Raw genomic sequence first — 14231 nt, forward strand, 5'->3', positions numbered from 1 at the left:
TTACACCTCCACATACCTGTCCCAATTAATTTACACCTCAACATACCTGTCCTACATCATTTACACCTATACATAGCTGTCCCACATCATTTACACCTCCACATAACTGTCCCATACCATTTACACCCCCACATACCTGACCCAAAACTTTTACACCCCCACATACCTGTCCCACATCATTTACACCTCAACATACCTGTCGCACATCATTTACCCCTCAACATACCTGTCCCACATCATTTACACCTCAACATACCTGTTGCACATCATGTATACCTCAACATACTTATCCCACATCATTTACACATCAACATACCTGTCTCACATCATTTAGACCTCAGCATACCTGTCCTACATCATTTACACCTCCACATACCTGTCCCATATCATTTACACCCCCACATACCTGACCCACATCATTTACACCTCAACATACCTGTCCCACATCATTTACACCTCTACATAGCTGTCCCACATCATTTACATCTCCACATACCTGTCCCATATCATTTACACCCCCACATACCTGACCCAAAACATTTACACCCCCACATACCTGTCCCACATCATTTACACCTCAACATACCTGTCGCACATCATTTACACCTCAACATACCTGTCCCACATCATTTACACCTCCACATACCTGTCCCATATCATTTACACCCCCACATACCTGACCCAAAACATTTACACCCCCACATACCTGACCCAAAACATTTACACCTCAACATACCTGTCCCACATAATTTACACCTCCACATACCTGTCCCATATCATTTAAACCTCAGCATACCTGTCGCACATCATTTACACCTCAACATACCTGTCCCACATCATTTACACCTCCACATACCTGTCCCATATCATTTACACCTCCACATACCTGTCCCACATCATTTACACCTCAAAATGCCTGTCCCACATCATTTACACCTCTACATAGCTGTCCCACAACAATTACACCTCTACATACATGTCCCACATCATTTACACCTCTACATACTTGTCCCACATCATTTACAGATGTGTCCTTACTAGAGATAAGTGGTTAGATTCTGTGGAATCCGAACTGCTCTGAACACTGGGTGCTATGTGTGAGCTTGAACTTTCAGAGAAGCCGCCTTCCACAGTTTCTGCTCCCTCTGTATTTGTGGGGATGAACAGCATAAGTATTGCTGATGACATAGAAATTGAGGATGCCACCATGGAATTGCAAGAGGATGAGGGGGATATTTGTGTAGCTGATGCTGGTACTAATAAGGATATTGAGGATGTGGATATTGTTTGTGTAAGTCAGGCAACACTGGAAGCAGCTCTTGGCCATGATAAGATGACCATTGTTATGCCTGGGCATAGGACCAACAAATCCACCTCTTATGTGTGGAATTATTTTTACCCAAATCCTGACAACATTTGTCAAGCCATCTGTAGCTGTTGTGGAACCACAGTAAGTAGAGGTAGGGACGTTAAGCATCTAGGAACCTCCATGCTATTACGTCATCTGCAGCAAGCTTATGACAAGTATTTGCTAAAATCAGAAACTGGTGGTAAAAAGATAACAGCAAGCAGTCCATCATCAGCTAGCTCCATCAGTTAGAAACATGGCTTACCCCACTTAGACTCTCCTCAGGATTTATGATTTCTGATAATGCCACAAATATTGTGAAAGCATTACAGCTGGGTTAATTTCAACACAGATCATTTTGCTCACATGATCAACTTAGTGGGGCAGGGTTTTTAAAAAAATGACAGGTACGTGCGGGAGATGCTGTCTGTAGCCCAAAATATTTTGGGACATTTTCACCATTCAGCAACAGCATGCAGGAGATTGCAGCACCTGCAAGAACAGTTTAATTTGTCCTGCCATCAACTGAAGCAAGAGGTGGTAACAAGGTGGAACTCCACCCTTGATATGCTTCAGCGGATGGAGGAACAGCAAAAAGCAATCCACAGCTATACAACAAGCCATGACATTGAGAAAGGAGGAGCAATGTACCTTAGCCCAGCACAGTGGAGAGTACTTTCTGTCTTGTGCAAGGTGCTCAAACCATTTGAAGTAGCCACATGCTAGCTTGAGTAAGGTGTTAGCTTGAGTAAGGTGTTTCCCCTAATTAGGCATTTGGAAAATCAGCTGGAGAAATTGAAGGAGGAGATTGAACAAAGCGATGCAAAGTATGCCAGACTTGTAGATCAAGTCCTTTGTTCGCTTTGCCAGGATCCACGGGTGGCCAATATCTTGAAATCTGATCACTACATTTTAGCAACCATGCTTGATCCTAGGTTTAAGTCATATGCTGTGTCTTTCTTTCCAACTGACCCAGATCTTAAAAGATACAAAGAGCTCCTGGTGAGCAAGTTGGCAGCTCAAGTGACATGTCACTACGATGTCTCCTCATTCAGTTTCTTCAGCCAGCAGCCACAAAAACATTTAGCTTTCCCAAAAGACACAGTGGTGATGCGGATAAGGCAACCCATCATTTTGACATCTGGTTGGGTCTAAAAGAATTGCCCAACATTAGTGACACCTCTACCGTTACTCTATCTGATGTGATCACCAGCCAAAGAATGGTGGAGGATTATTTTCATGACATTGTACAAATAGACATGTCACAGAGTCCCTTCGAGTACTGGAAGGAAAAAAAGGCAATTTGGAGGCCCTTGTACAAACTGGCTTTGCCTTACGTAAGCTGCCCACCCTTCAGTGTGTACTCGGAGAGAGTTTCCAGCACAGCCGGGAACTTTGTTAATGACGGCGTAGGAGGCTACTTCCTCAAAATGTGGAAAAGATGACGTTCATCAAAATTAACTGAAAATTCCTTGAGGAAGACCTTTCCCGGCAATTATGTCACAGTACAGCAACTTCTGTATCAGTGGATTCCAGCAGGGATGAATTAATATTGTGTGAGGATGATGTACACACTGATGAGGGTGCGGATGGCAATGACGGTGACATCTCACCACTGTAGAGCTGTTTCCATAAGCCGATTGGTAGCTTGTTTTGTGGGAGCCCAAACAAACCAAGCACTTCAGCCACAAAAGTGGCAGTCCCTGTTGCTGAAGTGCTTGGTTTGTTAAAGTGTGCATGTCCTTTTTAATATCCAACATAAGGGTGGGTGGGAGGGTCCTAGTACAATTCCACCCTCACCATACCTGTCCTACATCATTGGGGTAGGTGCTGTGAGGGGAGTTGTTCCGTGCTGTGAGGATCTGCTGTGAGGAGAGCTGTGAAGGGAAAGGGGTGCTGTTCTGTAATGAGTTAGGGGTGCTGTGAGGGGAGATGTGGTGTGAGGGGAGCTGTGCCTTGATGGGTGCTGCATTGAGGGGAGCTTCACTGTAACTGGAGCTTTGATGTGAGGGTGCTGTGAAGGGAAAGGGGTACTGTTCTGTAATGGGTGAGGAGTGCTGTAATGGGTGAAGGGTGCTGTGCAGAGAGAAGTGCTGTAATGGGTGAGGGGAGCTGAGAGGGGTGCTGTGCAGTGAAGGGAGCTGAGAGGGGTGCTGTAATGGGTGAGGGGTTCTGTGCAGTGAGGGGAGCAGAGAGGGGTGCTGTAATGGGTGAGGGGAACTGAGAGGGGTGCTGAGGGGTGAGGGGTGCTGTGAGGGGAGCTGTAATGAGTGAGGGGTGCTGTGCAGTGAGGGGAGCAGATAGGGGTGCTGTAATAGGTGAGGGGTGCAATGAGGGGTGCTGTGATAGGAGAGGGTAGAAGACACTGTGGTCAATAAAGAAGATACCTGGTATCGGCAGAAGAAGAAAGCTGAGGACTGGAGAGTGCTGCTAGTGGGGGAAAGAAAGGAACTAACGAAGCCCCCTACTGCAGCCTCTCCCAGCATAACACATAGGCCCTCTGTGATACCTATTTATAATGAACCCCTTCCTAGACCAGGCCTGTTGCGCTGATAGGTAGGCATTAGGCTCAGGGCACCACTATACATCTAACTAGGGAGGTTCAAAAGGCTGAGCCCCATTATCATAAAGTGACTCTGGGCATTAGGCCCAGGTCACTCCTGTGTGCCCTCAAGTAGGCTGGTTATAAGTACAGAATATAATTATTCCAAAAATACGGTACCTTACTTTGCCAGGGGCTCTCGGAACCCTAGATACACCCCTGAGTCACACTACCGATCAGACCAAGGGAATGATTCTTCAACCAATGAAGCGATCTTGAAGTGGACGCCATACACTGATACACTGAACGATTCATCGCTATATAGACCCAATGGTCTGTTACCCTTTTCTATCCATACATGCATAGATTATAGGGTGTCTCTCCATACATGCACAGATTATAGGGTTTCTCTCCATACATGCACAGATTATAGGGTGTCTCTCCATACATGCACAGATTATAGGGTGTCTCTCCATACATGCACAATTATAGGGTGTCTCGCCATACATGCACAGATTATAGGGTGTCTCTCCATACATGCACAGATTATAAGGTGTCTCTCCATACATGCACAGATTATAAAGTGTCTCTCCATACATGCACAGATTATAAAGTGTCTCTCCATACATGCACAGATTATAGGGTGACTCTCCATACATGCACAGATTATAGGGTGACTCTCCATACATGCAGATTATAGGGTGTCTCTCCATACATGCACAGATTATAGGGTGTCTCTCCATACATGCACAGATTATAGGGTGTCTCTCCATGCATGTACAGATTATAAGGTGTCTCTCCTGTGGGAAACGGCAGCAGGAGGGGGAGAACCCAGATACAGCTCTGTAGTTTATATAAAAAATATATAAATAAATAATTAACTTAATAAAAAGGGGAGTGGGGATCCCCCAAAATAACCAGCGTTCAGGTAAGTGCTGCCCCAAGATCAGGGGAAAACGCTCTGCTGCGATTACACAGGTCTTGTTTTGTGCCTGCAAATAATAATAGATAAATAGGCCCCAATGTCTGGTTACATCATGGTACTCGCAGTATTGTACTGTTATATTGTCTGACTTGTACTCAGGTTATTCTTCTATATCAGAGAATCAGTTCTCAGAGGGGGGGATAACGTCAGAGGGGGAATGTCAGCAATCTTCTCTCTAATTGGGAAATAAAAGGTATTATCCAGGGATCAGCAGCTGGGTGCAAACACATATAAGGCATGAGCGAGACCTGCTGCAATACTCTGCTGCCTCCCCCTGAGTAACGTGCTGCAGATACTGAGACTCAGCCTCCCAGAGACACCTGCAATACTCTCCTGTCTCCCCCGGAGTAAGATGTGCTGCAGATACTGAGGCTCAGCCTCCCAGAGACACCTGCAATACTCTCCTGCGTCCCCCGGAGTAACATGTACTTCAGATACTGAGGCTCAGCCTCCCAGAGACACCTGCAATACTCTCCTGCTTCCCCCGGAGTAACGTGCTGCAGATACTGAGACTCAGCCTCCCAGAGACACCTGCCATACTCTCCTGCCTCCCCGGAGTAACGTGCTGCAGATACTGAGACTCAGCCTCCCAGAGACACCTGCAATACTCTCCTGCCTCCCCCGAAGTAATGTGTGCTGCAGATACTGAGACTCAGCCTCCCAGAGACACCTGCAATACTCTCCTGCCTCCCCGGAGTAACGTGTACTTCAGATACTGAGACTCAGCCTCCCAGAGACACCTGCAATACTCTCCTGCCTCCCCCGGAGTAACATGTGCTGCAGATACTGATATTCAGACTCCCAGAGACACCTGCAATACTCTCCTGCCTCCCCCGGAGTAACGTGTGCTGCAGGTACTGAGACTCAGCCTCCCAGAGACACCTGCAATACTCTCCTGCCTCCCCCGGAGTAACGTGTGCTGCAGATACTGATATTCAGCCTCCCAGAGACACCTGCCATACTCTCCTGCCTCCCCCGGAGTAACATGTGCTGCAGATACTGATATTCAGCCTCCCAGAGACACCTGCCATACTCTCCTGCCTCCCCCGGAGTAACATGTGCTGCAGATACTGATATTCAGCCTCCCAGAGACACCTGCCATACTCTCCTGCCTCCCCCGGAGTAACATGTGCTGCAGATACTGATATTCAGCCTCCCAGAGACACCTGCCATACTCTCCTGCCTCCCCCGGAGTAACGTGCTGCAGATACTGAGATTCAGCCTCCCAGAGACTCCTGCCATACTCTCCTGTCTCCTCCGGAGTAACGTGCTGCAGATACTGAGATCCTCTGCTCCTGTCTATCATTGAAAGTAAGTAGAGCTGCTCCAACTCTGTAGCTGGCCACACACTAGATGATTTTCTGCCTGATTTGCCCGATTTCATTGGAACAACAAATTGTGCATAATATGTGCAAATCAGAAGTATCCACAGATGATGACAGGAGGCAAGATCTGGCAATCTCACAGTGGTGTAACCAGAGGGGTCAGCTGGGGCTTGTGCCCTGGGCGCCATCATATAGGCAGCGCAGGAAGGTGGCGCCGCCGACTTTGGTCCAGGTCCGTTAAAGTCAGTGCAGTACAGACCGCAGTGAGTGCTACACAGTAACAAACACACCGGCGTACTACCCGGCGGCGGTGTGTTTGTTTTAGCAGCCCACACCGGAGCCGGGCTGGAGCTCATTCATAAGCTTCGCCTTCTGGCTCCCACAGTGGGTGATGTGAGAGATGTCATGTCGTCTCTCCCATAGTACTGAGAGGGCGCGGCAGGAGTGGGGATTCAGATGTATGCGTGTATATGTTTGTTGTGTTATATATGTAAGGGGCAATACTGGCCAGGGGCACTGTATTACTACTGGGGGCACTGCATAGGGGGACCACTACTGGGGGCACTGTATAAGGGGCACTACTGGGGGCACTGCATAGGGGGAACCACTACTGGGGGCACTGTATAAGGGGCACTATTTGGGGCAATGTATAAGGGGCACTACTGGGGGCACTGCATAGGGTTGACCACTACTGGGGGCACTGTATAAGGGGCACTACTGGGGGCACTGCATAGGGGGGACCACTACTGGGGGCACTGTATAAGGGGCACTACTGGGGGCACTGCATAGGGGGGACCACTACTGGGGGCACTGCATAGGGGGGACCACTACTGGGGGCACTGTATAAGGGGCACTACTGGGGGCACTGCATAGGGGGAACCACTACTGGGGGCACTGTATAAGGGGCACTATTTGGGGCAATGTATAAGGGGCACTACTGGGGGCACTGTATAAGGGGCACTACTGGGGGCACTGCATAGGGGGGACCACTACTGGGGGCACTGTATAAGGGGCACTACTGGGGGCACTGCATAGGGGGGACCACTACTGGGGGCACTGTATAAGGGGCACTACTGGGGGCACTGCATAGGGGGACCAATACTGGGGGCACTGTATAAGGGGCACTATTTGGGGCAATGTATAAGGGGCACTACTGGGGGCACTGCATAGGGGGGACCACTACTGGGGGCACTGTATAAGGGGCACTGCATAGGGGGGACCACTACTGGGGGCACTGTATAAGGGGCACTACTGGGGGCACTGCATAGGGGGGACCACTACTGGGGGCACTGCATAGGGGGGACCACTACTGGGGGCACTGTATAAGGGGCACTACTGGGGGCACTGCATAGGGGGAACCACTACTGGGGGCACTGTATAAGGGGCACTACTGGGGGCACTGCATAGGGGGGACCACTACTGGGGGCACTGTATAAGGGGCACTACTAGGGGCACTGCATAGGGGGGACCACTACTGGGGGCACTGTATAAGGGGCACTATTTGGGGCAATGTATAAGGGGCACTGTATAAGAAATGTGTCATGTTGAAATGCCCCCATGTTCCAGTGGACACGCCCCTTGTGGCATGTGGCCACACCTACTTTTCACCACGAGCGCACATATGGGGGGGGGCTCCAAATACCCTAGTTATGCCACTGCAATCTTGTACATGATGCACTGGAAATCATTAAGGATGCACAATAGGTCGTGGGTCAGATTGGACATTTTTAGCACCATATCGTTACCTGGAGTCCCGGGGTGCTGTCGGGGAGAGTTCAAGGGAAATCGTTAACGACATTGCGTCATTTGTGAGTCGCTTTGTGTGTGGCCAGGATTAGGTACACACTACTGTATAATATTATCGGTCCAATCTGGCTGGTTGGAATGAAAGCTGATAATGTATGGGAGCAACTGACAATTGGCCATTTACTCCCAAATGCTGAAAAATGGACAAAAACTGTAGTTGGGACAAATTGGTTAAATGAAATGGATGTAACCAGATTCTCTGAACGACCATTTTTGTCTGGTTTCCAGCGTTTGGGAAGAAATAATTGATTGCTCTTTGCTCCTATACATTATCAGATTATCACTCCAACCAGCCAGATTGTACCGATAGTATTATAGTGTGTACCTGGCTTTACTTACTGTATCAGCTGCCGGTTCCACGGGCGATGTCATTGACGACTCACATCTTCAGTGACATAACAGGTACACACTAGACGATGTGCCCAATATCATCTCATGTGTACCCGCTCCGGCATTGGAGCAAACGCTAACTGCACCCAGTGGGGGAGGGGACCTTTTATTTTGCTACATATACAGAGTTGTCTATAGGGGTGAGAGTAGAGTGGGGTAGGTAACAAATGCGTCGCCTTTCCTCAGCACTAGGTCATGGATTTCGGGCAGATGTAAGTATAAGTAGCCCCAGAGCTGGATTATGGGTTTGGGGGGCTCAGTGCACATAAGACGCGGAGTCACACACTGTGGGGCTTATTCACTAAGGATCGCAGTTGCTTATACGCACGCAGTCAGCCGATTGGTGCATTCTGTGCATGTGTATGCATCGCAGTGTAGCAACTAACCACTGTGACTGGGACTGCGATTGCAGAGGCTACGTACTGTAGGCCCATGGCAGAGTGATTGACAATTGTGGGTGATGACAGGGGGGTCGGGCGAATGCAGGCGTGCCAGTGCGTTGGGACAGCGTTGCAGGGCGTGCATAAATTATCCACAGATGCAGCCTGAGGCCTCATAGCGTGCGCTGAAGTGAGCAATTGCTGAGTGAGGTCTGACCGGCCTTATCTGTGTGTATGTGTCCGATGTTACCGATTGTATCGCTATGTTGCCCTAGTATACGGATGTGAGTAAGGGGAAATGGGCATCCTTATGTCAGGCTGCAATCGTAATGCGAATGCACACATTTACATTTCACCGCTGAGATTAGCAACTGCGCTGCGTGTGTATAAGCAGAATAGCGCTCCGTAGTGAATCAGGCCGTGTGTCATAAAGACTTGCATAGTCACACATACACGCAGTCACACATACATGCACAGTCACACATACACACACAGTCACATAGACACGCACAGTCACACATACACGCAGTCACACATACACGCAGTCACACATACACGCACAATCACACTTACATGCACAGTCACATATACACACAGTCACACTTACACGCACAGTCACACATAAGCAGAATAGCGCTCCTTAGTGAATCAGGCGTGTATCGTAAAGACATGCATAGTCACACATACACGCAGTCACACATACACGCACAGTCACACATACACACACAGTCACATAGACACGCACAGTCACACATACATGCAGTCACACATACACGCAGTCACACATACACACACAGTCACACATATATGCACAGTCACACAGACACGCACAGTCACACATACACAGTCACATAGACACGCACAGTCACACATACACGCACAGCAACACATACGCACAGTCACACATACACGCACAGTCACACATACACACACAGTCACATACATACAGTCACACATACACGCACAGTCACACAGACACACACAGTCACACAGAAACGCACAGCAACACATACATAGTCACACATACACGCACAGTCACACAGACACACACAGTCACACAGAAACGCACAGCAACACATACATAGTCACACATACACCCACAGTCATACATACATGCACAGTCACACACACATGCACAGTCACACATACACACACAGTCACATACATGCAGTCACACATACACCCACAGTAATGCATACACGCACAGACACACATACACACAGTTTCAAATACACGTAGTCTCAAATACACGCACAGTCTCAAATACACGCACAGTCACACATACACACGCAGTCACACATGCACGCAGTCACACATACACACACAGTTACGCATACACACAATCACACATACACACACAGTCACATATACATGCGCAGTCACACTTACACACAAAGTCACACATATGCACAGCCACACATACACCCATAGTCACATATACACCCACAGTCACAAATACACACAGTCACAGCCACACATACACACACAGTCACACATACATGCACAGCCACACATACACACACAGTCACACATACACGCACAGTCTTAAATACATGTACAGTCACACATACATGCGCAGTCACACATACACGCACAGTCTCAAATACATGTACAGTCAGACATACACACAGTCACACATACACGCACAGTCTCAAATACATGTACAGTCACACATACTTGCGCAGTTACACATACACGCAGTCTCAAATACATGTACAGTCACACATACACGCACAATCACACATACACGCACAGTCTCAAATACATGCAGTCACACATACATGCAGTCACATATACATGCACAGTCACACATACATCCTTGCCAATTGTACTACAAACGTGCGCATGCATTGCACCATGTGATTACCTGCCGCAGCATACATTACTGTAGACTATGGTGCACCCTGTGATTGCAGAGTAGCGTTCCTCCCTGTGATGTCACCTGGTGAGGGAAGCTGCCGAATAGGGGCGTGACTCTGTGTGAAGGGGCGTGGCCATACTAGAAGGGGGCATGGTCTACGGGCCAGAAACTCTGTGTCCGTGCCTATTTGTTAGGGTGGTGCAGGAGGTCCCTGTGTGCACTGTGCCGGCCGGATCCCTTAATGCTACAGAGCAGCACCAGGATCCTGTCACTGAGGGGGAGCCTGCACCTTGGTGTCACCCCTCAGCAGGTGCTGCACCCCCGACACCTCCCTGGTGACTCAACTGAGATCTCACCATGCAATTCTATGGAGTCATGGGTATGAATGCAGTACATGTATCCGGTCATGGGCGCATGCCTCGCACCATGCGTGGCGCGATATGCCGCATACACAGTAAAGATGCAAGAGGACATACAGGTATCTGTACATGCACAAACATGCAGGGTGTCATACAGACACACACAGTTACACATACATGCACTGTGTCATAAAGACATGCATATTGACATACAGACACGCACAGTCACACATACATGCATATTGTCATACAGACACGCACAGTCACACATACATGCACTGTGTCATAAAGACACGCACAGTCACACATACATGCACTGTGTCATAAAGACATGCATATTGTCATACAGACACGCACAGTCACACATACATGCATATTGTCATACAGACACGCACAGTCACACATACATGCACTGTGTCATAAAGACATGCATATTGTCATACAGACACGCACAGTCACACATACATGCACTGTGTCATAAAGACATGCATATTGTCATACAGACACGCACAGTCACACATACATGCACTGTGTCATAAAGACATGCATATTGTCAAACAGACACGCACAGTCACACTTACATGCACTGTGTCATAAAGACATGCATATTGTCATACAGACACGCACAGTCACACATACATGCACTGTGTCATAAAGACATGCATATTGTCATACAGACACGCACAGTCACACATACATGCACTGTGTCATAAAGACATGCATATTGACATACAGACACGCACAGTCACACATACATGCAGTCACACATACATGCACTGTTACACACATGCACACACACAGTAACATATGTGCAAGTCAGTAAATACAAAGGGTAGATGCCAGGAGAGAGTCCAGCAGCCTTCGAGAGAGAGGTAGGAGGTAGAGGGCATTCCCCGCTGAGGCAGGAGGTGACACTGCATAGCGCCATCCTCAGATAGATGATTTGTGTGCTATGGAGGCACAGGCCACGCACACTCAGGACTTCATTCAGAGTCGGTTGTTGCGGCCGCACGGTCGTATAGAAAAAGGGGACGGATATGCAAATGATGCACACGCATGTTGCGTCCCTAAGGTCGGATTGTTAGCTGGCCGACCAAGGGGTGGATGCGGTCGGTTCGCTAAAAATACGCCCACATCTCGTACGCATAGCACGTCATCTCTGGCCATATAAGGATTAATCGAGACCATCGGGAACCATCGAAGCTGGTCGTAGAGCTTAAGGTTGACCTGACCCTCTATTAAGCGCTATGATCAGGTCAGTGTAAAAACCTCCCATGTCACATGTGCCATGACGCTACTATGCTAATTATGCACTCCCATAATCCGTATGCACTCCCATAAACCGTATGCACTCCCATAATCCGTATGCACTCCCATAAACCGTATGCACTCCCATAAAACACTGTTCGCTTAATTAGGCACGCCTGCGTTCGGAACTCCACACCCCCGTTTTCAAGCACCTTCCCATGTTACCACCCACAAACGCCGCAATCTGTCACTCAAACTACCGACCTGGCTGTGTTCAAGGAGAGAGAAATTTCTGATCGTAGCCGCTAGTTTGCGCACGCGCATTGCGAACTGTATGCATGCGCAGTAAAGCGAACATTGGTTGCGTACGACCGTGCGACCGCTTCGACTGACTGAATGAGGTCCTCAGTACTAATTATCTGTAATGGGTATATAATGTATGTGGCACACACGGGCCCCTGGCTCAGGGGGCACTGTCCTTGCACTAAGAAGCCTCAGGTACCCAGTGGGTGCTGCCCTTTGTAATCTGTGAGCATTATGCCAGCGTCTTTGCCATCCTCTGTGCAAGTGCCAATGTCCCTGAAAATGTGACTGGTAAGATGGTTGGCAGAAGGTCGGGGGCTGCGTGCTGGGGAAGCTGGAGGAGGGGTTTATCCACTTCATAAATAGGCCCCTTAATGTGCTCATCAAAAAGTTTGGAGGGTGTAACAGAGACAATTAGGAAAGTTGTTGAGAGAAGCTATAAGTGGGGCTCTTCACACCCCTAACAATGGCGTTGGGGGTCGCACTGATGGGCATTTACCTGATTGCAGGGCGAGTTTAATAATCACTCATATACTATAATACAATTAAATAATTTCCCATCAAATAAAAGGGACAGATGAGGGACCCAAACCAATGATCCCGGCTATGACGCCACTAGTGGGATTGTCTATAACAGGCCGGGGACCCTATATACTGTATACATCCTACATACAGTACGCACAGCAGGAAAATCTGCTATAGAGGTGTCAGAGATAAGAACCGAGCTGCCAAAAGCCAGATTGCTCTCTGCTATACTATAACCAGTATGAGGCTGTTATGGTATAACCAGTATGGAGTTGTTATGGTATAACCAGTATGGAGTTGTTATGGTATAACCAGTAGGAAGCTGTTATGGTATAACCAGTATGAAGCTGTTATGGTATAACCAGTATGAAGCTGTTATGGTATAACCAGTATGGAGTTGTTATGGTATAACCAGTATGGAGTTGTTATGGTATAACCAGTATGGAGTTGTTATGGTATAACCAGTATGAAGCTGTTATGGTATAACCAGTATGGAGTTGTTATGGTATAACCAGTATGGAGTTGTTATGGTATAACCAGTATGGAGTTGTTATGGTATAACCAGTATGAAGCTGTTATGGTATAAGCAGTATGGAGTTGTTATAGTATAACCAGTATGGAGTTGTTATGGTATAACCAGTAAGAAGCTGTTATGGTATAACCAATATGGAGTTGTTATGGTATTACAGGTTGAGTCTCCCGTATCCAAAATGCTTAGAACCATGGGTATTTTGGATATGGGAATATTCCGTATTTTGGAATATTTGCATAAAATAATGAAATATCTTGGGAATGGGACCAAAATATACACACAGAATGCATTTATGTGTTATATACACCTTATACACACAGCCGGCAAGTCATTTTATACTATATTTGTAATAATTTTGTGCATCAAAAAAAGTTTGTGTACATACTTGAAATTCATGTATGTTTCATATACATCTTATACACACAGCCTGCAGATATTATATACACCTTATACACACACAGCCTGCAGGTATATTTTATATAATATTTTTAATAATTTGTGCTTTAAACAAAGTTTGTGTACATTGAACCATCAGAAAGCAATGGTTTCAGTTTCTCAGTCATACTAAAAATATTCCGTATTTCGGAATATTTGGATATGGGAGACTCAACCTGTACTAGTATGGAG

This window comes from Taudactylus pleione, unplaced genomic scaffold, assembly GCF_031769625.1.
Source record: "Taudactylus pleione unplaced genomic scaffold, aTauple2 ptg000052l, whole genome shotgun sequence".
Taxonomy (NCBI): Eukaryota; Metazoa; Chordata; class Amphibia; order Anura; family Myobatrachidae; genus Taudactylus; species Taudactylus pleione.